The sequence below is a fragment of the Cupressus sempervirens genome, chromosome 1, assembly GCF_028749045.1.
Source record: "Cupressus sempervirens isolate cs-2001-9-10 chromosome 1, ASM2874904v1, whole genome shotgun sequence".
NCBI lineage: Eukaryota > Viridiplantae > Streptophyta > Pinopsida > Cupressales > Cupressaceae > Cupressus > Cupressus sempervirens.
The window spans coordinates 392117780-392145668 of NC_143118.1; the positions used below are offsets into that span (position 1 = coordinate 392117780).

The 27889-nt window shown below is 34.6% G+C and overlaps 1 protein-coding gene across 3 annotated transcripts in view; it reads right to left on the reverse strand.

Moving 5' to 3' along the window:
- Positions 1–10373: 10373 nt before the first annotated feature.
- The window catches only part of LOC149577941 (putative pentatricopeptide repeat-containing protein At5g52630), a 49656-nt gene continuing 32140 nt past the window's right edge, over positions 10374–27889 (reverse strand). Inside the window, exons 3-4 of one of the 3 annotated variants that reach the window (XR_016364070.1) lie at positions 11472–11672; positions 10484–11309 (exon numbers count right to left, since the gene is read on the reverse strand). The gene's annotated coding sequence lies outside the window, so the exon portion shown is untranslated. Of the gene's footprint in view, positions 11673–27889 lie in introns of all 3 variants that reach the window. The other 2 variants (XM_089826718.1, XM_089826712.1) reach the window with 2 other exon arrangements.

Consider the following 27889-nt stretch of genomic DNA (forward strand, 5'->3'; position numbering starts at 1 on the left):
AAACAATTATTTGTTAGGTGCCCACTATTTTGATGGTAGGCACAAGTGTGCTTGTCATTCCACCACTTTGGCTTGACTTGGGGTTCATAAGGTTTGGCCTCAGGAAGTAAAATGAGTTCATCAACCACGAGGGTTTGCAAGGCACTTTTGTAAGACACCCTGATAGGAGTATACTCCTTGGGTATATCAGAAGATTGATATCTATGGGGAGGAGAAGCTTGATTGTAAGTGACTTGTTGATCGGACGTTGAGGGAGTTGTCATGTTACATTGATAGAATGGACAGGCATTGTCTTGCCAAGGTGTGTTTGGGTTGGTATTGTTGACAACAGGATACGACTGACTTAGATTGGTTTGAGGTTTGACATGGTTAACTTTGACCATCCTATCATTAACGATGTTCTTTTTTTTGTTTCTCCACCATGACTTTTTTTTATCGCTTGCCTGATCAAAGGAATTATGAGTCTATGTGGAATTGTTTGAAAAGCCCTTACCATCTTTTGATAGTTTAATGGTGTCATTATTTAGTAATGTCTCTTCTACCTTAGCAGCATTCTCTAAAGTAGTTTTGAAATCTTTAGGCCCTTGGAGTTGGAGCCAATAATTCATTAGTTTGGAGAGACTATTAATGAAGATGTCAATCTTCTCTTTGTCTAGTATGTCTCTATGATACTTTACGAACGTGTGTCTCCACCATTGGGAAGGTCTTAATTGACTCATCGGGGAGTTGTTTTGTGTTGTATAAGTTGATCATTGTAACTTCCCTTTCAATATTGTAGGAATATTGGAAGATGAACATGCAAGCCAGTTGGTCAAAGGTTTTGATATTGGAGGGTAGTTTGGAGAACCACTCCATGCCTTGCCCTTCGAGGCTCCTAAGAAATAGACACATTAGGTACATTTTGTCATGGACAAATTCCATACTTAGGGTATAGAATTGTCTGAGGTGATCTTGTAGATCTGATGTGCCAAAATATTTATCATCTTTTGGTATTTGTACATTTTGTGGGAAAGGTGTGAAGGTAATGTTCTTATCAAAAGGGAGAGGATACACCTTTTCGAGGCTAAATTCTATAGGTTGTCTTTCCTCACTTCATCCTTTCTATTTCCATTTGTAGGTCCTATAATTTTTGCGTGACAACATCTAGGGGTGACTCTTATTTTTCTCGTTTCAAGTTGGTCATATTAAAATTAGACAACAATTTCGCACCTTATTGTGCTAATGCCTATATATAATGTTCCTTGTGTTTCTTGAGTATCTTGTCCATGATGTCAACAAGTTCAAGATTTTGTTGAAAGACTCTGATTTTATTTTCAATACTCTTGTCATCCCATGCATTAGATGAACCCATCACGGTGAAGGATTCTAAATTTCAATTGAATAAGGGTGAGTTGTGAGTAACTGCATTCAGTGAACAATCTGTTGGTGTGATAGGTTCAAGGAGATTTAGAGATTTTGTGCACTTGATGGTTTTGCTAGCTATTCTAACACTCACTCGTATAGGTGATCATTTCAATTTTGTAGCTATACTAGTTTTATGTGGTGGCATGAAATGTGAGTTGAATTCCTTTAGTTCTTATGCATTTTCAAAATGTGAGGGTTTCCATTAACTATGATTCATCTGGAGTAACAAGCTAGGTTGGACAAGGTGTTTGACAATGTTGATGAGACAAGTTCTCGTTCTCAAAGTCAGGTAGGGGACAGATGTGTGTCTCCAAATGTTTTTGGCTTGATGTGCAAAATGAAACAATAATAACTATTGTGTTGATAATGATGTATGTAGTCCTGCTTGTTTCAAAAAGATGTTTTCGATCAATTATGGAATCTCTCAGACTTGTAAAATACCAGTGAGGAAAAGGGTATCCAAATTTGTCATTTGTTCGCAATTATCATGCATGTAGATGGCCTCTATTTTATGTATTTTCTCATATGTGTCACAGTATTGATTAAATGCACTTTTTAACATATCATATGTACTTTTTAAATGCTCAGATGCATTATATACGTTGTTTAATGGTTCAGATGCATTGTTTGACTGTGCAAATGTGTTGTTTAAAGGCTCAGATGCATTGTTTTGCAAGCACATGTGTTATAATAGAGATCAAAAGTATCATAGGAGTGATCAAATGTGTTGTTTCATGCAGTGTATGTGCTACTTCAGGGTTGTTCAGCTATGTTTTGGATTTGGTTTCTCAATACCAGTTTGAAGCTGCATCTTTTGGAAGGACAGTGATCCGCACTGGTGTTTCTTATTAAATTTTTAAGACACATCCAAGCATAATAGCAATATAAATCAAAGTAAAACATAAAACCGCACACACCTATAAAGTGAAAAGAAAGAGCTTCCTAACAAGGTCATCTAAAGCTAGTGACTAGTGGGTTTTAGTGTTTAATTAACTATGTTCTAATTTACCTCTCTTGTGACAGAGAGCTTCCCACCAACGCTAAGGAGGTTTGGTGCAATCCCTTATGGGACTACTATAGGAAGGCTATATTTCGAACATGGGTGGATTGCATTCGATTGGGAATACAAGATTGGGAGGCAATCCCTCTCATGAGCCCTACTAAGATAACTTGGGAGGTAGCCTTTTTATGGCTAGACAATCCTACCTAGTGGAAAGAAGGAAATGGAATCAAAAATAGGTTTGGTAATTTGATCACTCGAGAAGAGTGAGAGCATATCCCTACTGTTTTGACTTCCCAAACACAACAGACACAATTTTTTAATCACCAGCCCTTATACTACTGAAGCTAGAGGGGCTCTTAGTTAAGCTATGTGTGGATTTTTTCCTCGTTCAATTGTGACCGGTCTTTACATAAGGTCGGGCATTCTAATCAACTCGAAGGAGTTGAGAGCATAGGCCTACTTCTGTTTTAGATCAGCGAGATTGAACGCTTCTATTAAGCTATGTTTGGAACTTTGAAATGTTGCACATTATATTAACAAGAGTCGAGGTCCACTTACCTGATTCAAAGCTAGCAAAGGCTAGGTGCATTTAGGAGGGTCTTCATTCTTGTCGCATGTTGCCTGTAATCTGAGAGCTTTTGTTAACTCAGAAGGGACCTATAAGAAAATGATATTCGGATCTAGAAGTTAGATTCAAGAAACTGTAATTTTTACCATATGCATTATAGGAATACTCATATGCATTATAGAAAGATTTGTATGCACTATTTAATCTATCAAATGCGCTATAATAAAAGAAAATGCATTGTAAAATAGTTTATATGTGCTTCAGGAATGATCAGATGTGTTACAGAACTCTTTATAAGCGCTACAAAAAGATTTAAATGTGTTACAGAACTATTTAAAAGCGCTTCAAAAAGATTAAATGTGTTAAAACAGAGTTCAAAAGTGTTATTCATGAAACTTTAATGTAGAATGAAGATACACTGACAATGAACTAGAATAAACCCAAGAAATCCTTATCAAAATGTAAACTCTACGAATGTCTCATGTTTCCCTAACTACAACTATTGAGAAAGCTCTCAGACCAGCATCTCAGTGACAACTCTAGAATGGGAGTATGCTTAGAATGCAGATCTACAAGAATGCATGCAAGATCTATGACTATAATGCAGATTATATGAAGATAACAACTCTTAGAATGCTATGACAATGGACATACAATGAGCTAACATGTAATAAATGATGCTAAATGACATAAAAACAATGCTAAAATGCTATGGATTTGCTAGAATGATAATGCTAAAATGATAACTCAGAGTGTGTCAATAGTGTAGATGCCTAAAACTTGGGTCCTTTGGCTCTTGGATTTCCCTCCTATTTATAGGATTTAGAAAGGGGTTGGGTAAGAATCAGGATTTTCACTTTTGACTGGTGGATGAAAATAAAACTAAAAATATCTTATAAGGGACCAAGAGGAAAAATCCAACAGACTAGATTTTGAGGATAAATGAGGATATTTCTAATTATTTTAAATGAAAAAGGGAGATTTTCTCTTTTGTAAGGATAATTGATTTTAATAAATGTTTATTTATTTGCCACACTTTGTCTTTTTCTTCCTCCCTTTTTGAATTTGATTTTATGAATTTGAATCATTTTTCTCCTCTTTTATAATTTGATTTAGGTCTTGTCGATTTGATAGATAATTAATGACCTAATGTGATTTTGATTTGAAAGTTTGTTGTGTTCTTCTAATTTCCTCCTTAATTTGCGTTGATTGATCATAATTGTGTAATTCAAGTCTTTGCCAATTTTTAGCTATCTACAGTGGCTAGATTATTCTTTAAGGAAGTGGTGAGATTGCATGGGTTGCCTAGGAGTATCATTTCAAATAGGGATACTAAGTTTTCTAGTTTTTTCTGGAACACTTTGAAAGAAATTGGATATCTAGCTTAAGTTTGGTTCACATTTCATCAATAAACAGATGGAAAAATGAAGTTGTGAATAGGAGTTTGAGTAATTTACTGAGATTTTTGGTTGGAAATAAGCCTACTAATTGGTATTTGATTTTAGCACAAGAAGATTTTTCTTGCAACAATTCTATAAGTAGGAGTACTAAGGAAACACCTTTTGAGATAGTATATAGAGTGCATCCTAAAGGAACTACTGAGTTGAGATATTTGAGTACTGAGATGAAGAGAAGTGTTGAAGTAGAGGAATTTGTGAATTTCATGAAGACTCTACATAAGGAAGTGAAGAACAATGTGGAGACTAGTAATCAAGAGTATAAATAGAGGGTAAATAAAAAAAGTAGACATAAATCTTTTGAGGTTGGTGATGAGGTTATGGTTCACTCAAAGAAAAAAAAACTTCTTGTTGGTACCTATAGTAAGTTGAAAATGAAGATGTTTGGTCCTTGTAAGATTTTGAGAAAGTTTGATAGTGGAAATGTTTTTGAAGTTGAACTACTAGAAGGTATGGATATTTCACCAATATTCACTATTGCAAACATCTTTCAGTATTTTGAATCAGATGAGGAATTAAAAGATAACCTAGATTATCCCAGGAGAAAGACAGAGAACATTGAAAAGGTTTTGGATAGCAGAGTAAGTAAGAGCACTAGGGGAAAAGACTACATGTAGTACCTTGTTCAATGGAAACATAAACTAGTTGAAGACTATTCATGGATAACACAAGTTGAGTTGGGTCTTAATGAGTCAAGTCAGAGCATCAAGATCTCTTGATGTGGACATCAATTCTTTACTTACCCTAGATGTCAAATGTAAGAGCACCTTAGGTCAATGAGCAATCTTGCATCAACTAGAAATATTGCTTGTTTTATGTACCAATTTTTTGTTCAAGAAGTAGTTGTTGTTGTTCCTGGTTTCAAGTTTTGTGCAGTTGGAATCTTATTTTGGACCCATTGGTGATCCTTACCCTAAGTGCACAAAATCCAATGTTCATTATGTTGGAAGTTATGTGCCTCTTTCTCCACTTGTTTTTTATTGTGTGTTTCATGTAGCGCATTGTGAAAATTCTTTCAGTGTTGTTTCCTATGATGACATGGTGTCTTGCGCAATTAAGGGACATCACTTGGATCACGTGTGGACCTATCCCTAAGAGCACACATTCTATTTTGATCATTTGATAGTTATTTTGTTTTCTCCTCCAAGGTAAGACCTATTTGTAATTAAATGCCTAATAGGCTGACTTGTGGTCTTGCTAGTTATATAAGAACTTGGATTATCTTTAGAGAGACATCATCATAATCATCACCATTAGAAAGGTAAGTAGGAGAATAGTAGAGAGTAGATGGAAGATGAAGAAGGTGATCTTTTAGCTCTGTGATTGTAAATCTCTATTGTACTGGCCACAATCTGAAAGGCCTCACAGTTGCACATGTTGGATGTTGATAGTGCATTTTATCATGTGAATTGTCTAATCAATCGGTAAATCTCTTAGTTCTTGCTGGTAAATGTCTTTGCTTCTATGTATACTCTTGGCAACATGTTAGGAGACTAGACTTGGCTCATTTCCCCTTCCATCCTTGCATCATAGTTTCATGCATTTTAGTTTGCATATTTGACTATTTTTCAAGGGATTGTCAAAGGACTGAAAATGCATTGATTGTAGAGGAGTTTTAAATTTGTGTTTCTTATATAGCCTAGATTTGTTGATTTTCCACTCGATTTGAATTAGCAAGGATTTTGGAATTTTTGTTCAAGATCAAAGATATCTTCTGTTAACTTTTTTAATTCTTAAAAGAGGTATAGTTTTCTCGATCAAAGACATTTTTCTTAATGATTTTTATTCTCAAAAGAGGTATATTTCATTTGTTCTTCATTTTTTAAGATTATTGTGTTTAGTTTTTCTTCCTCTCTACTCAAAAACATATAAGGTTTTATGTGCAAATTTTGTTTTGTTTTCTACATATGCTTATTTCTTTATTTTTACAAATCATTTCCAAATTTGTGGAAGTTTATTGTTTGGCATTAATGTTAGAAACAATACAAGATCTTCCCAAAATGATGCAAGTTTTTCCCAAAAAGCAAGAGCTTCAATTACATGCTCTTTCCTACATGCAATTACATGCTCTTTCCCACATGCAATTGGATTATTTATCTTTAAAATTGTGAGTACATTGTGCCAAGAGAAAGTTAAGTTCTTCCCCTACTTGCAGACGGACTTAAAAAACCCAATTCAAGTGTTTTCCAAGCATAAAAAAGATTCAATCCTACTTGTAATTGGACTTTAAACATCCTAATGTAAGCAAAATACCTTGCCAAATGCACTTGTAATCTGACTTCAAAAACTCGACTACAAGTGAAAAAATACCTCCATTGTATATATATGCATTTGCATATAAAGGCTTCCTATTTTAACACCCAACTACCTATGCTTTATATGTTTGCAATGCCCACCAGAAAACCTGAAATTCCTCATTGGTCTTATTTTTGCTCAAGTATATGAAGCAAGAACAACCACATGATGGAGTCTTCAAAGAGGTGAAAAAGTGTTAACATGATTAGGAGCATAGAAGACTGGTCCCAAGCATGTGGTAGAAAACTAATAAGATAGATCGAGAACATTTTTTAGTCACTAGTGAGAAGGAAAATAAGTGATTGGTTAAACCACCAAATGCAAAGGTTGAAATGTTATTTTCTGCAAATGTTCCCACCCATGCATAGTTTGAAGGTTTTCGACGTCTAACAGTCTAGTGATAGAAAGACCTCTTTGATAGAGGATGATATAATAGGAGTTGCCTTGTCAGACAGTTAGCTCATTTTCAACATGCATTTAATAATTTTGTTAGGCCATTGCATGTAATCAAATTGCAGGTCAAGTATATTAGGACTTGTTTTGTAATAAGTCAAAGTTAGTTGGGGAATAGATCAAAATTTGTTAACTTTCTCCCATCTTTTTCTTTTAGCTCTTCGCTAATAAATAAATAAGAGGCTTCATTGTAAATTTTCAACTTTTGTTTATGGAAGTAAACTGTGCAGAAATTGCTTGTGAATTGAAAACGGTATTTCACTACACAAAATTTTCAAGTGAACAATTAAGAGCAAGTTTTCCCAAACTTTGTGATGTGAGGCATGAGAGTAATTTGTGTATCCTTATGTAGCATTAGTTATTCAATCTTTGACACACCAAGTGGTTTTCTTTCATAATATTTGAGTGTTTAATTTGAGTTTTTGCAGACCTTATGCTACAAAGAAACAAGTTGATATAGTTGATAGTGACTTTAACTACTTAAGGCTGAAAGACTTCATGCTTCAATTTTGTGCACATTCATAGAGTTTAGTGAATATTTGGTAAGAGACTTTGTACGTTACCATTTATTCAAATTGTTGAAATACCATTTGGGAATTGTTAAAGACTTTGAATTTCTACAACTCTTCCACCCAAATAAAAGTAGATGGGTGTCTTTTGTGTTGTTCTTATGTCAACTTACAAGTCATTGATTTTATTGTATCAATGGGTACTATTTTAAAAAGTTTTAATGTTATTTGGAAGTTGTTTGTACAATCATTCCTTAAAAAAGAGGAATAGATTAAGCGAACCAACCTATTTTATAATTTCCAGAGTCCTTGGTCACCTTACAGTAAGAAGGGGTCTCTCCTATTGTTGAAATGAGAAAGTAATCTCACTTGACATTCCCTAAAGTTATAGCTTCGTATGTTGTGGTCCTAATGACTTATAAAACTTTTAGTCAACACTCTCAACCCTACTCTCATTTACTTCATGCATATATCACAAAACCCCCCAAAAAAAATTAATTTCATTGCTATATCATCTAAAAGGAATCATCTTGAGAAAGAGTACATAAGCCCCATCATGTTACTAGCATATCACATCAACCATTGAGCTTATCTACAATCAAGAACTAACGTAAAAGAAAATTGGAGTCTTGTATAATCTTTCATAATCTTAGCAAACACATGATTTTGCTCAAAAGAGAATTAGTTAGTTTTATATTTTATTATGTTATTGGTATCGTAACAAAACACATGTCAACAAGGCCCTAGATGGATTGTCCATGTTGCCTACAACTAGGGGCAAGAGGGCCAAAATTCTGGTGTTGGGATTAGTGTGGGATGCCTATGAACAAACCTGTTGTATTGCTTCTCTGATGTGTTGAAATGATGCCATAGATTGTATATGAATATCATGTGTTATTGGCTAAGACTAATAATAGATGTATGCATGCACGCGCACATTTCTTATGTTATGATAATCACAATATTCAAATCTAGGATCGCCATTGAAGATATATTTTACTTGATAAGATGTAACCCTAATCCTAATTTGTTGCCGTTCTGATTTCTAGGGCAAATTTGAGGACAAACTAGGAAGGGAGCATCTCAGAAAACATAAAATACATAAATAATAAATGTTCCCAAAGTGAATGTTGTTGATAATCCTCATTCTGTATTGTTGTTGATAATCCTCGTTCTGTATTGTTGTTGATAATCCTCATTCTGTATACAGCTTTAGCTACTGTAACTGCACTACACAATGCCCCAGCCATAAGAATTAAGAGACTGAGATAATGAGATTTGGTATATTTGTCTGAAATAGGAAAAGTTTCAAGGGGGGTGCGTTAAAGGGAACTCCTTGTTAAGTAGAAACCCCATTCCCCATTGGTGATGTTTTTATAAATGTAAACTGTGGACGAATAATGCAAGCACAACTTAACATTTCAACTGTAAATTAACTAATGGGATTGATTTCCTTGAAGTCTTGAATGAATATATAATCCAGAGCACCAGCCTTTGATAGAGATATTTCCTCATGAAAAGCAATTTGCGAAAGAATTGATTGAAATTCACTAACAATGATTTTGGATAGAATCTTGTAAACAGTTACATAATGTCATTGTCAGATGGCTTCCACTTTATTTAACCCTTTACTCCACAAAACAAGCCACCATGTAACTCTCACAAAACTAAAGACGCTGTTAGAGAGCACAGCTTCATTCGGCAACAGACGTGACCAAAAGGAGAATTTTCCTAGCTAAGCTTGAGGTTACCGAAATGTCAATTTTGAGAACTACAGAACTTCTAAAAATTTATTATTAGTTAAGAGATGAATTTTATGTTTCGTAAGGATGCAAATAATATAAATTAAGTGAATCGAGAGTGAGGATTTGAAAGGAGTGGCATTCCTTGAAGAAAAGAAATTCACATCCACAACTAAATGCAGGCGAAATTCTTTGGACAAAAACATCTGGCCATTATAATTCAAAATAATTGTTCATTTGTCCACAAAATACCATGCAGGTCTAGGTTCCATCCCAAAGGGAAAAGCGGAAAGAAAGTGTTCGGGTATAAAAAGCCCAAAGGTTAGATGACTCTTCATTTCCTCTAGTCTCTTCATATTCGAAGAGCTTTCTATAAATGACTTGTGCAAACTATGTAATGTGTATCGGATATTTCAATAATACATCAATTAAGTGTTCGGGTATAAAAAGCCCAAAGGTTAGATGACGGTTCATTTCCTCTAGTCTCTTCATATTCGAAGAGCTTTCTATAAATGACTTGTGCAGACTATGTAATGTGTATCGGATATTTCAATAATACATCGATTCAGTGTTCGGGTATAAAAGGCCCAAAGGTTAGATGACGGTTCATTTCCTCTAGTCTCTTCATATTCGAAGAGCTTTCTATAAATGACTTGTGCAGACTATGTAATGTGTATCGTATATTTCAATAATACATTGATTCCCTGCTTGACTGTGGACATGAGCAAGTTTGCCCAACCACGATAAATACTTGTGTTCTTGTATTTCTTCTTCTTCGTTTATGTTTTATTCTATTTCTTTGATCTCATTTTGTATTTACAGAATGTACAGAACACCCAAAAGTTGCTGGAAAATGCACAAAGATTTGTTTTGGAATAGTAGTTCAGATTCTGAGAATATATTTATGGTCATTAAGCAATGTTGTTCCTGGGAAACAAGAGAAGCAGATAAAGAGTGAGTGATTACATTACCAGAAAAAATTCATCGTCTCTTAATGTTAGAATTCTCAAGAAAAATATATATAACTACAAAGTTATCCATACTTCGCTATCTGAGAAAGTTGACCATAATAAGTGGCTCTGAATTGTTTCAAAGTAGAATATCTCTCAAAGAAATTGTCTTCTTAAACAAAAAATCTGAGAATGGTACAATTATCTTGTCACAGTTGGGGAATCGATAAAGTCAGCCTTCCAAAAGCAATCAGGCGGTGCAGAGCATTTTCTCCATGAAATAACCTTCTAGGCTCTCTCCTTCAAGAACCTGAGTAAAGTTTTGCATGAACTCTCTTGTTGAGAAAAACTGTTTTGAGCTGATAATCTTCTCATAACTCACATTGAACCTAACATATTGTGGATGCACCAAAAACGCATACTAACATCAAGCTCATTGTTCATGCACTCATGTTAGTTGACTGAGGTCATGCTTTTGCCACATTGGCATCATCGTTAATTTTCTCAAAAGAGAAAGTCCAGTGTACTGGCCATTCTTTCTACATAGAAGTAAAAATCTTCCCTTCCAATATGCCAGCACTAGCACATGCAGCCAACTAAACAATCTTGCAAGGATTCCAGGATCCTGCATAAAAAAGGCAGTCTCTTTTGGTTGGTACACTTTCCTCTCTTCATGCTACTCTAGCATTCCCAAAGAAGCGTATCCTACCATTTATAGCTAAGTAGAGAGAACCTGAAGTGCGCCAGGGCCCAGGCAAGGCCACGGAACTCACATCTACTATGAGTTATCATTTCAGGATTGATCTCATATGCAGAACAGAGGATTGAGGAATCTTCCTTAGAAGATGGACTCGATTATGCTGAAGCTTCTTAACAAGAGTGATCTGAAGCATGCATGACAAGAAGCTGCTATGGCTTGAAAGGATATCTGTAAATTGTTCATCAAGTCAGTCAGTAATTCATATTTAATAATCAATAAATAAAACAACTTTACTAGTAAAGCTAACAAATTTATAACTGGTGGGTCTGTAATCTAAGAAAATGACCATTCCATGTAAAGAAGATAATAGAAATTTCTAAGTGAAAGTACTGCAAAAATTATTAATCGATTTCTGCTGATAGTAGCTTCTCTTCCAGTATTACAAATGATAGACTAGAAAGAACAAAACTCGACTTCCGTTATCTACAGATTGAGCTCAACACTGAAAGCACAATACTCGGAAACTCCTTTAAGGGTATAAATCAAATGGTATGGAAGATATCTCAGTTCTGGCATCACAAAGTCTCACACCTGATACATACAAAACATACCATATTCAGAGGAAATTTTAAGCTCGAACAACTAAATCAGATTATTCAGATTATCAGGCTTGTTAACAACTTCAAAAAATTGAAAGGTTCAAAGGTCTTAACTGGTATGTGCAAAAATAAAGCAATGTTATGTGATTGACATATTTTATTAACAGAATAATAGCAACAAACAGCTATACCTTACACACTCTACTTCTTGTTCCCAACCAGATCCACTTGACCCTCAACAACAGACCCCAACCATTACAAAATGAAATTGCATAACCCAACAAAATTTAAATCTACTATTGCATATACTAGAACACGACAACACTTATGATTTGTTTCATGCAACTCCTTCCAGAATCAAAAATGGAGATTGCCAAAATCTTTATCTCCCCAGAAGCATTTTCGACAGAGAGATGCGCCTTGTTCATTTTACTGGATTTTCCTGTATGAACCACATTCTATAATTTCTTTCTTAAATTGACTGCCGTTTTTTCCCAGGCAAAACTAAACCAGTTAAACACCAAAATGCACATACCAAGTTCTGTCCACGCCCTGTCTTTCATGGGATGGGGAAAATGCTATGTCACCTGATGATTATGCATTATTCCATCAAATGAAACCAAGAACGGAAAATGTGATGAGCAGATCCCTAGCCTGAAGTTAAAAACTTCAGTGTGCCATGATTTGACAAGACTCACAGGGGCTCAGATCCAAATTCGAATTGGGTTCAGCAAGTCTGCAGCCTTGACTCACAGACTTGGCAAGTCTGACAGCTGAGGCTTGCAAGTCTCGACTGTAAGACTTGGTTCTGTCCGAAAACTAAAAAAACCAACTTGAAATTATCAAAACAAAGTTAAATCATTGAAAAGAAAAACATATTCAATATAGTTATTTTAATAAATTAATTGCCAAGTTTTGGCTGAGTTTCACCAAGTCTAGAGTCTGAATCTGAGATTGCAAGGTTTCACCAAACTCTCATACTGTGATCTGAATAATTACCTAGGTTGTATGAACAATATTTCTCTTGAAACCATAGTCAACAATATTTCTCTTGAAACCATAGTCACACCACCCTGGGGGATGGGAAGATGGGAGGACAAGTTTCCAGGAGGGGGGCACAAAGGGGCCTCAATTTGGGGGGGGGTGGTTTGTATATACTATATACTATACATCTGGTACTTAAAAATGCTAGTAGTGAAAATATGTAGAACAATACAAGACATAAAGATGTAAAATACTAATTTACTAAAATTTAAATACTTGAGTCTTGAACATTGCATTGAGCATTGAACATGAACATGGAACACTGAGCATTGAACATGAAAGTGGAACATTCAACAATAAATATTAAAATTTTAGTTTTTTTAATGAGAGAATGAAAGAGTTCTAACTTCTATTGATATCTATGACTCGTACCTTTCTTATAAATTTTTAATACAAAAGTATGAGTATCTCATCATAGAGATGATTACACTGATAAACATGATATGATATTCAATAGGCCCAATAGAATATTAAAACATGTTTAATTTTTTTAACAAACTTTGTTTTTGTTTTGGTTGGATAGGGCACACCCAGCCGTCCCCTGGAAGGGTCAAGGGACTTGTTCCCGTCCCCCCATCCCCGGCGAGACAACAGCCTGATGGTGGCGCCGCTGGGGATGTGGGAACACCATCCCCTATTCCAGGTGTGTCCCCGTCTCGGGTGCACTGGGGAAAAATGGAGAGGACACGCCCCCATGTTACTATGCTTGAAACACAATATTTTCTCAAAATAAGTATTTTCATCTAAATAAGGATTCTTAATCTCTTTTCTCATCTTTCTAATCTAGTATAATAGAAATCTTTTCCAAAATAGCTTTTTCCTATCCTTAACTTTGTTACAACTGTTCTATCATTCACCCCTAATTTGAGAACATAGACAAAATTTAACATACTAGTATGAAGGATTTTGGGATATTTTTGACAAACCAGTGCTGCAAGTAGTCAGGGACTCTGCTTAGTCAAGCACAACAATCATACTTCCCTTGGAGATTTCAGCCTTGGCAACCATACCTTCCTATTTTAATTTAATTTAAGGTTTGAAACTACGTAAGGGAAGGCACAAAATTTATGTTTAGCTTCTTTTCAAAACTCTAGAGAATTTCCTTTGCTGTTCAACTTCTGTTTTTCAGAAATTTCAGAAATTCCGTTTTTGTCTTCAGATATAAAGCAAGTTTTAATGATGATTAATGTCAAGCTTCAAATTTCAGTTAGGAATATAACAGATCTATCCGCATAAATTTTAGTTTATAAGTGAAGTTCGGGCATTTTCATAATGTCATTTTCCTCGATTGCCTCAGAATCTGCTCTAAATTCACAAAATCCAAATGAAACGCGGAACACAATATAGCTAGACACATAACCCTAACCTAGGAATAAGATGAGATAAGCCTCTCTTGGAACCTGCAACCAAATTAGATAATAGGGTTAAGAAAGAAACACTTATAGCACGTAATTCTGACAAGCTCAATTACTAATGAGGGTTGAGAGAGGAAAGACATGATAAGGTGCCCAAACTATCCATGGCCGTAGGTCCACAAGCAGAAACTCTGTTCCCCTTGGTCTCATCTAGTTGTAACCATGCTCATGAGTTGGTATACTTAGCAGAGCCTCCACATTGTTCCCCTCTATTACACTATCCTTTTCTCCTCTTACGATTGAGAAGTCCTTTCTACTTCAATAAATAACCATATAGGCTCGCAGGGAAGATTGCAAAAGGGTGTCATTAACTCAACCCTAGGCCAAAGAGCAGAATCTGTCCCCCTTGGCCTCATGGAGTCCTTAACCGATCTCATGAGGTGGTGTAACTTTTAAGGCCACACCGTTTCCCTCTCCTTGCCCTTACTTTCCTAATCCTTCAATAATATGGTTGATTATTGTAGGTGTATGATATTGCCAAAAAATATACATTTATATTGCAGATCTCATATATATATATGTGTGTGTGTGTGTGTGTGTGTGTGTGTGTGTGTGTGTGTGTGTGTGTGTGCGTGTGTGTGTGTGTGTGTGTGTGTGGGTGTGGGTGTGGGTGTGGGAGATTTTGCAATACATATTGATATTTACATCTAAACAAGTATGCACAATTATTCCTTCATGCCACAGTGTCTGAAGGTATTACGACAACCCAATCTTCTGTACGTACGACAACCCAATATTCTGTATGCAATATTGCTGTTCAATGATGATATCTGCTGCTAATATTATATACTTCTGCTGCCTCCACTATATAATAAGTCTTCTGTTTCTTGTGTTCTGTTCTCTTGGGTGATGTCCTCCTACATTATGGCCCTTCCCCTCATATATCTTATTTCTCTCTTGGAAGAGTGACATCCCTTCACAGACATAACCCTTGTAAATTAATTATTTCTTTCTTAACTACACCTCTTCAATTTTGCTAAATTAATGCTTTCTTAATCAACACTTAATTAGTCAATCTTCTGATTAGTTGCTGTTTTCTTGATTGCTGTTTATGTCTCTTGATTGCTGCCTTCTCAAGCATCGTTTTATTCACTGCTCTTCTCTAGTTTTCCCATTTCTGATCAGTGCATGACACATATAATCACTGCTTAGTTGATTTCTTCAGTAATTTGTTACTTCTGCATCTCTGCATGTTGCCGATTTATTGCTTTGATATAGCAATTTATGGATCAGCTCGTTTTAGGCAATTGTGCCATCATATGGATGAGACAAATTTCTGATATTTATGTGCTGGGGATATTGTTAAATATTAACATTGATAATTATACTGGTCTGAGAAAGTGCAGACCGCACCTTTATCTTCCCCTATTAGATCATAGATGGCATATATATACATCAGTTTTGACTCTAGAATGGGTGGCGATCTTTGGGCAGAGATTACATTGTACACTAATCATAACTAATAGTTAGTTAACTTTGTGTTTCTTCCTTCTAGGCACCGATTTTCTGGAGAGGTGTATAAACCGACCTAGGTAGGGTCATGCCCTTTGGTCTTGATATATAGGGTAGGAATTATTGCAGTTTGAGGACACACAATAATTACAAGTCTGCTCCCTCAAGCAATAATACCAGTTCATATTTATTGCAAAGATATATAACATTCAGATTAGTATTAAAGTTGACAACTCCTCCATACTTCAGATTATTAAAAGTTCATTTTCAGCAACCAAGGACAGAATTCAAGTCTAATTTAAAAGGTACCGAATTTGCAGAAACTTTCTAATTTAAGGTTGAGGTGTTCTGAGTATTTTTGCTCCTTCACAAGTAGTGTCTTCCAAGGGTAGACCCTTCCATTTGACTAGGTACTACTCAATGGTTTTGATCCTTAATCTCTTTTCTCTCACATTAAGAATAATATCCGGCTCTAAACTTAACTTGAACTCACCATCTAATGGTGGCAACTCTAGACATGAGGTGACGTGCTGCCCTAAGACTATCTTGAGGCAAGAACCATTGAATAAATTGTGAATTTCGCTATTTGGGGGTAGCTCCAATCTGTAGTCAACTTCTCCTACCCTCCTCAAGATTTTGTATGGTCCAGAGAATCTAGGCTTAAGTTTCTCAGCCCAGTTACCTTTATGAATGATTGTTTATACAGTTGCAGCCTTAGAGAGACGAAATCCCTGACCTCGAATGTATCTTCCCTTCTTTTCCTATCCACGTACACTTTCTACCAATTTTGTGCTTGGTGTAAGTTATCTATGAGTGAATTAATGATTTCCATATTTTGCTGTATGAAGTATTTAGCTCACAGCACACAACTTTCTCAATGGATCAAGTCTCCAAAGCGTGTGACCTTGTACCCATACAATGCTTGAAAGAGACTCGTCCTACAGATATAGTGAGTGGTATTGTACCACTATTTTCCAAGTGCAGCCATTTGATCCAACCATTTTGCTTCCCGGTGACATATTCCCTCAAACATCCTTCTAGCATTTTTTGACAGTCTCAATTTGGCCATCTATTTGAGGGTGATAGGAGTCATTAGGTGTGGGCTTTGTCCCTATCAATCTGAACAGTTCTTGCCAAAATAGGCTAAGGAAGAAGTTATCTATATTGCTCACAGTGTCCCGATGTAAACTGTGAAGTTTGAAGATTTCTTTGAAGAAAACATTGGCCACTTGAGAAGCTCAAAGATCCATTCATATAGCCACAAAGTGGGCATATGTGGTAAATCAGCCGGCCACCACACAAATGCAATCTTTGCCTTGTAACTTCGGTAACCTTAGTTTAAAGTCAATAGATATGTTTTCCCACTTTTGGTTGGGTATGGGTGGGGGCTATAATGGCTATTTATATTCCTCCTTGTTCCTTTGACATGCCATGCACTCCATAGTGTGCTTGAGTGCATCTCATTTTAGGCCCTTCCATGAAATCTTTTCCCTCATTTGTTTATAAGTCTTGAAGTATCCTTAGTGTCCATTTAGACGGTTGTCATGAGAGATTCTCTTTCTTCATCTACAATCTTGGGGTGATGTATACCTTAGTAAAGAATGAGGTCATCCACAACTTGGTACATATCATCCTATGTCTTCACTTCTATGAAGTTTTTTGCAAACGCGTCCTTAGCATATTCTATTAGTAAAAATGTCTTCCATTCTACGGATGTTGCTATCATGTAGTCTATGTAAGGTCTTCGTGATAGGGTGTTTGCTAAAACATTGTTCTTCTCCTTCATGTATTCAATGTCAAAGTCGTATGCTTGTAGTTTGTTTGCCCATTTTTATTGTTTGTCATTAAAGTCCTTTAGATTTGGGAAGAATCTCAAACTACTATGGTCAATCACAAATTTTCCACATATTAGGTATTGTCTAAACTTTGCTAGGGCATGCGTGATTGCTAACATTTCTTTATCATAGACAAAGTATCTTTTCTCAATGAGTTTTCTTCTTTCATAGGGTATTGGATGCTTGTTTTGTATCAACATTGCCCCGGTGCTCTCTCCTAGGGCATAACAATTAAGTTCAAATGATGAGAAAAAGTCTAGTATTACCAAAATAGACAAGAACTCATTAAATGTTAGTCCTAAAGGATCAGATTACCAGGAGGGGTGGTCAATCAGTAATCTACCAATTATACAACTTTTCAACCTTAAAACCCTTATCACAAGATTAACTTAATAGCGGCAAACGAAAACTTCAAACACATAACCACATCCAGAAAATAGACAAAGATTTGGTATCGTGGAAACCCAATCTAGGTGAAAACCATAATGGGGAATAGTACCCACAAAGTGTGGAATCTTCTGAAGCATGCCCTAAGAGAAGCTACCCTATTAGGAGTTTGCAAAGGCACTGTTAGATGTCACCCGGATAAGGCCTTGTTAGAGCTTTACCTTGTTAAGAGTAGCCTTGTTAAAGGACTTAAAACACTAATTAAAGTGTCACCTTGTTAAAGGATTTACAATACATATGACCTATTAGGATCCACCCGGTTAAGGGATTTTACTACTACAACTGTTAGGGAACAACAAAAAGAATGATTTGTATGGTAAGACTATGTCTGTTTGATTAAATCCAATGAAGCTCAAACACTCTTCACAACATACTCAACTCTACCCTTCCTTGATCACAACTTGCACTCTTCAACCACACTTGTCCAACCAAGATCAACAACAGAATTTGTTCAGCTTCAATCAGTATATATTTGGATTTTCAAGTCCACCGCCTTAATCAAGCCCTAAATTTGAAATAGATGTGAATTTTAAATATCTCATTCAGATCCAACATGCCAAAAGACAAAATTCAAAATACAAACACATTTCCAAGACTGTGCCAACCAATACACTGATTTATATAGAATTATAATTCAAGAGGTCAAACACATTTTGACTAGATACACACTTCCTCTAGAATCTTCTCCATGCACTATCATCAAACGATGTGATATCGGATCATCACCTCCAATCATGAAGACATGTCACCAGATCGTGACTGACTCAACTGAACTCATTGCAACCTCACCACTAATCATTGATCTGCAATTTATTAACTGTCACTCAAGAACACAAACACTCTATCATTGCTCACCAATCACCTACCATTCATACCGGTCAAACTGATGAATTGCGGTTGCAACTATATCATCTGAATAGTGTTGATTACTATCTCCTGTGATCACTTCACTTAAACTCATTGTAGATTTGACAAATCAAACAAATCACCTATCGCTTGTCACTAACTATTCTAGCAGTTGCACTATCAACATTCATATGACTCACTTTTTCAAAGAGTAACTTTAACAATAGCGGTCATACCATGGACCTTCAGAGACATTGCCAATTCTCTCATATGGATTGCCACCACTTAAACTCAATGCAACACCTTGTTCATCATGTTTATGCTTGGCAACTTACAAGGAACACCAAGTCAATAATTGACATCAATGACAACACAATAATTGATGATCATGCAATTAAATTTGTATCATGACAACACTAAACATCACCTGTCATCACAACATTAGTTATGCTAACAATCTCCCCCTATGGCATTGATGGCAACACTCTCTACACTCTTTTCCTTTATGCCAAGTGGTACTTTGTGTACAAATCCTTCTCATCATCAATCAGCACTAGGAACCACAAAATGTTTCCACTCATGTCTTCCACCACTTCTGCAATTACCCCCCCTTCGACAACAATGCCAAAGGCTCCAAACATACCTAATATCTGCTCTATTGAACCTGACTAACAAGAACATATTACTACACCTACCCCTAAGGAGTAGCCCCATAACATCAATTCAAACACAAAGATACTTCAATGAATACATTTGAATTGATGCAACTGCATTTTCTAATTTAATTCAAGTAGGGGAATGACCCCTACTCTTAGATACTCAAATGTATCCTTGAGGAATGGCTCTGTGAATATATTTGTTGCTTGTTCCTTGCCATATACTCTAACCTCACTTCCTTTTCTTGAACTTGCTCTCAAAGAAAATGACATTTGATGGCTATATGCTTGGTCTTAGAGTGCATCACTGGGTTCTTTGAAATGTTAATGGCACTTGTATCATCACAATAGATAACCACCGGTTCAATTACCTTTCCTGAATTCCTTCCAAAATGTAATGTCCCCTCTTGAGGCAATAAAGTATTCTAGGCAATTATCTCCACCTCACTTTCTATGATGCCAATCAAATGTAATAAAAGCAATTATTAGAAGTTGATTTCTCGATATTATAGAATATAATGTCGGGCATTATCTGGTGCATGAGTATTACATGCTTATGAATAGGTTGATAAGAATGTGAAGTTATATTAGTTATAGTTGACAATATTATGTAAAAATTATATTTCTTTGAACTATGGCTATAAATATATGTTTTAGATAAAAATGTTTCCAGGAAGGGCTGAGACTATTAATATAACAAGTTGTGTATGTAACTTGGATAGTATTGTTTAGAAACAATATCTACTATTTTAAATGTTTGCTCTCGACAGTGAACATTGCATCAAACTTATATTCCTTTGCCTATGTTACACATAGGCGTCTCTTATTTGCACTATACACAAGTACTAATAACGTCAATGGTTATTTACTCGGTCAGAGGAAAGCCTGATATAGGTATATATGAAAGCTGGAAAAAGTCCCCTCATCTGAATCTTGAATTGAATGTTGAAACCTTAGTCTCTAATGGATCTATAACTATCTTTATGTGCCACTCCAATCGATAGTCTTCTGTTATTTCATGTGATGACTGTGGCTTCTTCTTGCACGTGCCTATGTATTTGCAAAGGCTCTTGCTATAAGTTTTTCTTTGATTAAAGTATTGACGAGTGTCTCCTCACTCAAATTTGTATGTTCCTATTTTACGAACGTTTGAATACTGCATATGATGGCTTGAACCTAATATCACAAGTGTTACTACGTCAAGGATTTTTCCGCTATGATGTTTGTCTTGGTGTGATGTGGAACTGGATTGTCCGTCGTCTGTTGGAGTTCTTACAGTCTTGGTTGAATGAGTGCAATGTGCCAACATTATGTGTTTCTTCCAATCTACAACTGTCTTATTCAATGCCTTCTATTGATAAGTCTTCATCCCTATTTTTCCTTTGATATCTTTCTCTCAATTCTGTCTAATATGAATATATATCTTTTTTTCTATATCCCCTTGTCCTCCATCGTCCTTCAATCAATATATACCATGGAGGGATAAGTCGTGTCTGTTGGTTGCAACATTTCATTAACCATTTTCTTATATTAATATAAACTTATATATTTATTATTATCAATTAGGATATTATTAAGGTATAGATCATAACTATATATATATATACATATATAGAAAAGAGATTCTAGATCTTCTACATGATATATATTATATAATATTTTTTTAATCAATGCCGATAGGCATTCTACAATGGCAGAATGGGTGGAGTGGATGTTGTGAGCGTTTTAATGTTAACTTTTATTCTTCTAGATTAAATTTGACAACCATGTACATGTCAAAAGTTTAAATCTTATTATAAATAGAATATACTTTTAAAAATAATTTAATAAATACCACATAAAATACTTGTTCAAATTATAATTTTTGGAGACATAAATCATCCATTTTTTAAGAAATTAAAATAAAAAGCTTAAGTTAGTAAAAATCTAAATAAATAGAGATAAAGGAAATATAAATAATTTTAGATGTAGTAAATTAAATTATAATTATTTTGTAGTGGATATCTATCGGCATTTCTTTAGATAGATTTATTTAAGATATCTATACTAGTAATTATAGTCAGAATTATATCAAACTCTTATTATTACTATGTCAAACTCTTCTTATTTCTAAACTAGTCTATGACAAGAGATTCCATGTCACTTAATATATATTATAGTTAATCATTTATATCTATTTAACGTTATTACGATATTGTAATTTCATTATTCTTATTTTATCATAATGTAATAATTATAATAAAATATTATTATTTTTTTGTTATTTATGGTGATACAAAATTCATCTATATTGTATAATCAATACAGTCAATTATATTATATTATATTCACACTATGACTATATCAATTATATAGTATTATATTGTATTAACTGATCTCTTAAAATATTTAATAATGATTTTTGCTATAATATTTATTTATTTATTATTTTATTTTAATAGTATTTATTAAATTCAACTTAAATAGGGGATGTCAGAGTCCGCCCTTCCCCAAATTGCTTGTCCTCAAGCAATTCAATATTCTCTTCTTAAAATTTGATTAATAGTCCTGCACAACAATTCCAGTAAGAAATTAGAACTATAATATGTTTACAAAAATAAGTTTATTAAAACTAAGGATCATAATGTTTAAATACTAAAAAAAAATTCAAAATATGTAACTTATCTTGATGTAACATAGTATTTGCTTATGGCTATGCATTTCCTTTGCCCATGATGAGTCTTGATGAGAATTCTTATAATCCCTAGGGACTTTATCTCTTCCCAGATCTTATTAGTACTCTTTTAGTGTGCATTTGTAATCCTTAAGGGAGAATTTTTCCCGCCCTTAGGCCTCTATGGATATCCCTTTAGGATTATCCCTCTTTTTTAAAATCCTTAGGAGAGACTTTATCTCATCCTAAGGCCTCTATGGATATCCCTTTAGGATTATCCATCTCTGTAATTCTCAAAAGAGACTTTATCTCTTCCTAGGCCTCTATGAGTATCCCTTTAGGATGTACTCATCTCTAGAATCCTTCGGAGAGACTTTATCTCGTCCTAGGTCATTAGGTATATATATATCCCTCTCTATTTAATCCATAGGAGAGACTTTATCTCATCCTAAGGCCTCTAGAAGTGCATGATCTTTCTATAGTTTCATTCAAGGAGTTTGAAGAAATTTTGAGTATAAATACAATTGAATTTGTATTTATTACAAATTCTCATAACCAATTACTTGTTTTTACTCGTCAATCTAAAAGAGATAGGTACGAATACTAACTAAAAGTGAATAATTTCTTATCCCATTTTATTTTCCCTTCTTCTCTAATATTGATTCCTAATTCAAATTTATACATCAAATGGAATTTCTTCAAAATACCATCACTTCTCTCCTTCATTTTGTGCTTCGACACTATTCAGATCTCCTGGATCATGTCTTGCTTTCTTATGCGACTCTTCTATTTTTCTCTCAGATATTGCTTCTATTATATGAATGTGATTCCTTTTGCTACACTTGTGTGACTTGATGCCCATGGTTCTCTACACCTAAAGCATAAGCCTTTCTTCATTACGTCCTCATTTTACTTGAGAGCATCCTTTTCTTGGCATTGATGCCCAACACTCCACTGTCCTTTTGCAAAAATAGCATTCTTTTTCTTTATGATCTTTTCTCGAGTCATCATTTCCATGTTTTGTCTTTGCTGAAAAATTATTAGATCTTTCCTTTGAAGGATTTGATTCTACCATTTTTGCTTTTCTAATGGCTTTTTCCAAGTTTTGTAGTTCATGCAATTTAACAAAGTGCTTGGTGGAGTCTTTTAATCCTTCTATAAATATATGAGTGAGTCTCTTTTGGGAAAGGTTTGGAACCATAACTAATAACTCTTGAAATTTGCGAGCATACTCTTCCATCGTTCCAATTGTCTAAGTTGAGTTAGTTCTTGAAAATACCATTCGATGTCCTTATCATCAAATTAGTTCATGAGCTTTTGGGAGAATTCTTCATAAGATTTTACATCTTTATGTCCCAATGAGATACGCCCATGGGTCTACTAATAATGTGCTGCTCCCTCTAGATGTACTATAGCAAATTGCAAGGCATCTTCTTCCGTCATGGGATTTAGAATAAAAAAATGTGTTCAACTTTTCTAACCATTGGCGCACTGTAATCTTTCTGAACCATCAAAATGTGGAAGCTTTATTTTGTTTATTTTATGTTTAAGTTCTTCATTTACAATCCTTCTAGACGTCACCATTCGTTTATCATTACAAAATTCTCTAAAAGATACCAATTCTCTAATGTTAGATTCTAGAGCTATGTATGCCCCGTCAATCCTAGTAATTGATCGTTCTATTCCATCTTCTTCTCTTGGTAGCTCTGCTCTGCGTAAGAATGATGGTTGTGGTATTCCGGTTGCAAAAAACACGTTATTATTTTCTAAGTGAGTGGTACTAGTCTCTCTTGCCTAGTTGGGTTGACCTCTCAAATTGTTGATAGAATTTCCCATATCTTGCAATGCTTGGAGAAGTGCTTGATTTGATTTTTCCATTTGATTCAATATAGTTTGGTTGGTTCGATTGGTTCGCTCCATACAGGATCTCACCTCATTTGCTAGGTCGTTCATTGTAGTTTTATTTGTCCTCCTCTCGTAAGTTTCCATAAACCTTCACTCATAGGATGGCAAAATTATGCTCTGATACCACTGTAATGTCCCCTCTTGACGCAGTAAAGTATTCTAGGCAGTTATCTCCACTTCACTTTCTATGATGCCAATCAATTGTAATAAAAGCAATTATTAGAAGTTAATTTCTCGATATTACAGAATATGATGTTGGGCATTCTCTAGTGTATGAGTATTACATGCTTATTGTAATAACCCTCAACAAGTGATAGCTTAATTAAACATCAATTTTCCTTCACAAGATCAATGGTTTGACATTTCGTCAAACACTTTGCATGAAATCTCTATCTCGCTGTCTTTTATCTTTAGATTACTTCCGCTTGCTTGTAATAGTTCAAATTTAGTTTAGACACATGCAAATGGTTATTAGATATCCAAACAAAGAAGTTGAAGTACAAATGCAAACTTTTTTGACCGTTCATATACATACATATGAATTCAGCCTCTAAAATGTGCATCTACAGCCAATAGACATTTATACAAACACTTGGCATGCAATCTAATGATTCAAACACATAACTACAACTCCCATGAAATTTGCAATTAAATGAAGAACCTGTAGGTGACCGATGTAGATATCAAATTGTAGCAAATTTGTATGAGGAACAACGTACAACAGTATGCTCCCTCCAACTTAAGGCAGATCATAGTTAGCATGTAATAGATGTTGACCCAATCAAGAAAACATCAAACTCCAAAGGAAAATGCAAGTTTGCAACTTGTAATTTCTATCTCCAAACCCTTTCGAATTAGACCAACTCACTGAAAAATATCAGCTTCTCTAGCACAGTTAATACAATTGAAAAGACAAATCAAATTGTTATACTTCAGCAGCAATTTGCACTACGAATTTCAAACAATCTTCCACTATACTTCAACAGTTGACAACAAATCCTCATAACAGACCCTTATACTTCAGCAAGGGCACAAACTTCAGAACCTCAAAAAGCCACAAAGGCAACAAAAGCAAATAAATATTCAAGCATGTTTTTCCCGATGAAATTTCAGCTCATATCTATAACGTCTTTGTTGACAAAAGTTTCCAAAAGAACTCAACTTCTGAAATTGTGAAAGTTTCCCAAAAGAACTCAACTCTTAAAACTTTCCAACTTAACTCTTTTGGCAACATTTAATACTTGGCTTGGCCTAATATTATAAAATAAATGGCTCCTTCCAATGAGTACTCAAACCTCAAGTGATATTATAAAGTTAAATTATAACTTTATAATAAGTCATTTAATGGTTTAATAATAACGTGGCCACTAAAAATATTGTAACTCCCAAAATACTCATCATTTAAATATGTCGTCTGAATAGGAGTCACGCCTATTAATTCTCCATGTGACCAAATGCACTTTCCAAAAATAGAAAGGGCCCATCTCAATCAACACCCAACTTACCACAAATAGTAAGTACACAAAACTAAGCCCAAATGAAGTCCGATCTGAGCCAAACGAAGACCAACTTGTAACTTATTGAATTGTGGAGAAGATAAGACCCTTCCAAGCTGAGCCACTACCTCAGAAGACCCTCTATCCACAATAATTAGCCTATGAGGATCACAATAATAGGCTTATCTCTCAAGCTCTGATACTGGCAAAAATGGGGAGATTCCACTTATGAATTGGTGATAAGAATGTGAAGTTGTATTAGTTATAGTTGACAATATTATGTAAAATTATATTTCTTTGAACTATGGCTGTAAATATATGTTTTAGATAAAAATATTTCCAACAAGGGCTGAGACAATTAATATAACAAGTTGTGTATGTAACTTGGATAGTATTGTTTAGAAACAATATATACTATTTTAAATGTTTGCCCTCAAGAGTGAACGTTGTATCTAACTTATATTCCTTTGTCTATGTTACACATAGACGTCTCTTATTTGCACTATACACAGGTATTGATAATGTCAATGGTTATTTGCTCAGGTCAGAGGGAAGTCTGATATAGGTATATATGAAAGCTGGAAAAAGTCCCCTTATCTAGATCCTGAATTGAATGTTGAAACCTTAGTCTCTAATGGATCTATAAGTATCTTTCTATGCCACTCCAAACGATCATCTTCTATTATTTCACATGATGACTATGGCTTCTCCTTGATCGTGCCTGTGTTTCTGCAAAGGCTCCGGCTATGAGTTTTTCTTTGATTAAAGTATTGATGAATGTCTCCTCATTCGAATTTGTATGTTCCTGTTATACAAATGTTTGAATACTGCATATGATGGCTTGAACCTGATATCACGAGTGTTACCACGTCAAGGATGTTTCCACTATGATGTTTGTCTTGGTGTGATGTGGAACTGGACTATCCGTCATCTGTTGGAGTTCTTACAGTCTTGGTCAAATGAGTGCAACGTGCCAACATTATGCATTTCTTCCAATCTGCAAATGTCTTATTCAATGCCTTCTATTGATAAGTCTTCATCCCTATTTTTCCTTTAATATCTTTCTCGCAATTCTATCTACTATGAATATATATCTTTTTTTTATATCCCCTTGTCCTCCATCGTCCTGCAAACTATATATGCCACGGAGGGATAAGTCGTGTCTATTGGTTGCAACTTTTCATTAACCATTTTCTTATATTAATATAAACATATACTTTTATTATTATCAATTAGGATATTATTAAGGTATAGATCATAACTATATATATATAGAAAAGAGATTATAGATCTTCTATATGATATATATTATAAAATATTTTTATAATAATTATAGTCACAATTATATTAAACCCTTCTTATTACTCTATCAAACTACTCTTATTTCTAAACTAGTCTATGACAAGAGATTCCATGTCACTTAATATATATTATAGTTAATCATTTATATCTATTTAATGTTATTATGATATTGTAATTTCATTATTATTATTATTTTACCATAATGTAATAACTATGTAAAATTTCTTACCAGATTTTAATTTATTTGCAGACTAATGCAAAGTTGTGTTGCAAGTATGATCACTAATGCCAATGGATTGATTCGCTTCCAGAATCTGAAAAAGTTGGTGCAATAATAACACAGATAAAACAATATTATTGAACTCAGAATTTCCTCCAATCCTTTGAGGTGCTTGCATTAATAGATTTTGATGCCTTGTTTACTTCGAGCAAATTGGATATATATCAAGTGGAAGGGTGTGGGATGAATGGCCGTGTCTTCAAATGGAGACATGGACATTCATTCTCACACCCATTCGAAGGTAACTAATCCTCACGATTTGTTCCTGACTTAAACCAAAGTAATTAAGTGTATTACCAATCATTAAATCTGCGGCCCAATATAACGGATAGAGTGATCATGATCTAAATATCGAAGGAATCAAAAGTAGTTTCGATCATGCCTTAATGATCTCTAAAAATATATATGTCGTTGGTTCCAAATTGTGAATGAATACATATAGCACATACGTATGCATATATGTATAACAGTGTATGCATCATAGTATTGTACATATATACATACATATATGTTAATCACAATAATGTTAAACCGAAGCTACATGCATCAACAATCGCTCTTAGCTAGGGAAGACAAAGTGCATATATATAAGTTCTCCTTATTTGAAAAGAAATATCCTCAAGATATATTTAAGAAAATCAAGTCTCATGATTTTCTTTCCAATTATGGTGTGTACATAGGTATCAAGTCACATGATATTCACCATAAAGGATCATGGTCTATCCATAGATATTAAGTCACATAATATCCACCATGAGTTTGAACATATTGATCTTCAACAAATATAAGTCACATGATATCCATCAACATGCTCTTTTAACTATCATGATTTTTCCATGAATATCAAGTCACATGATATTCATCATGATAGTAATCTA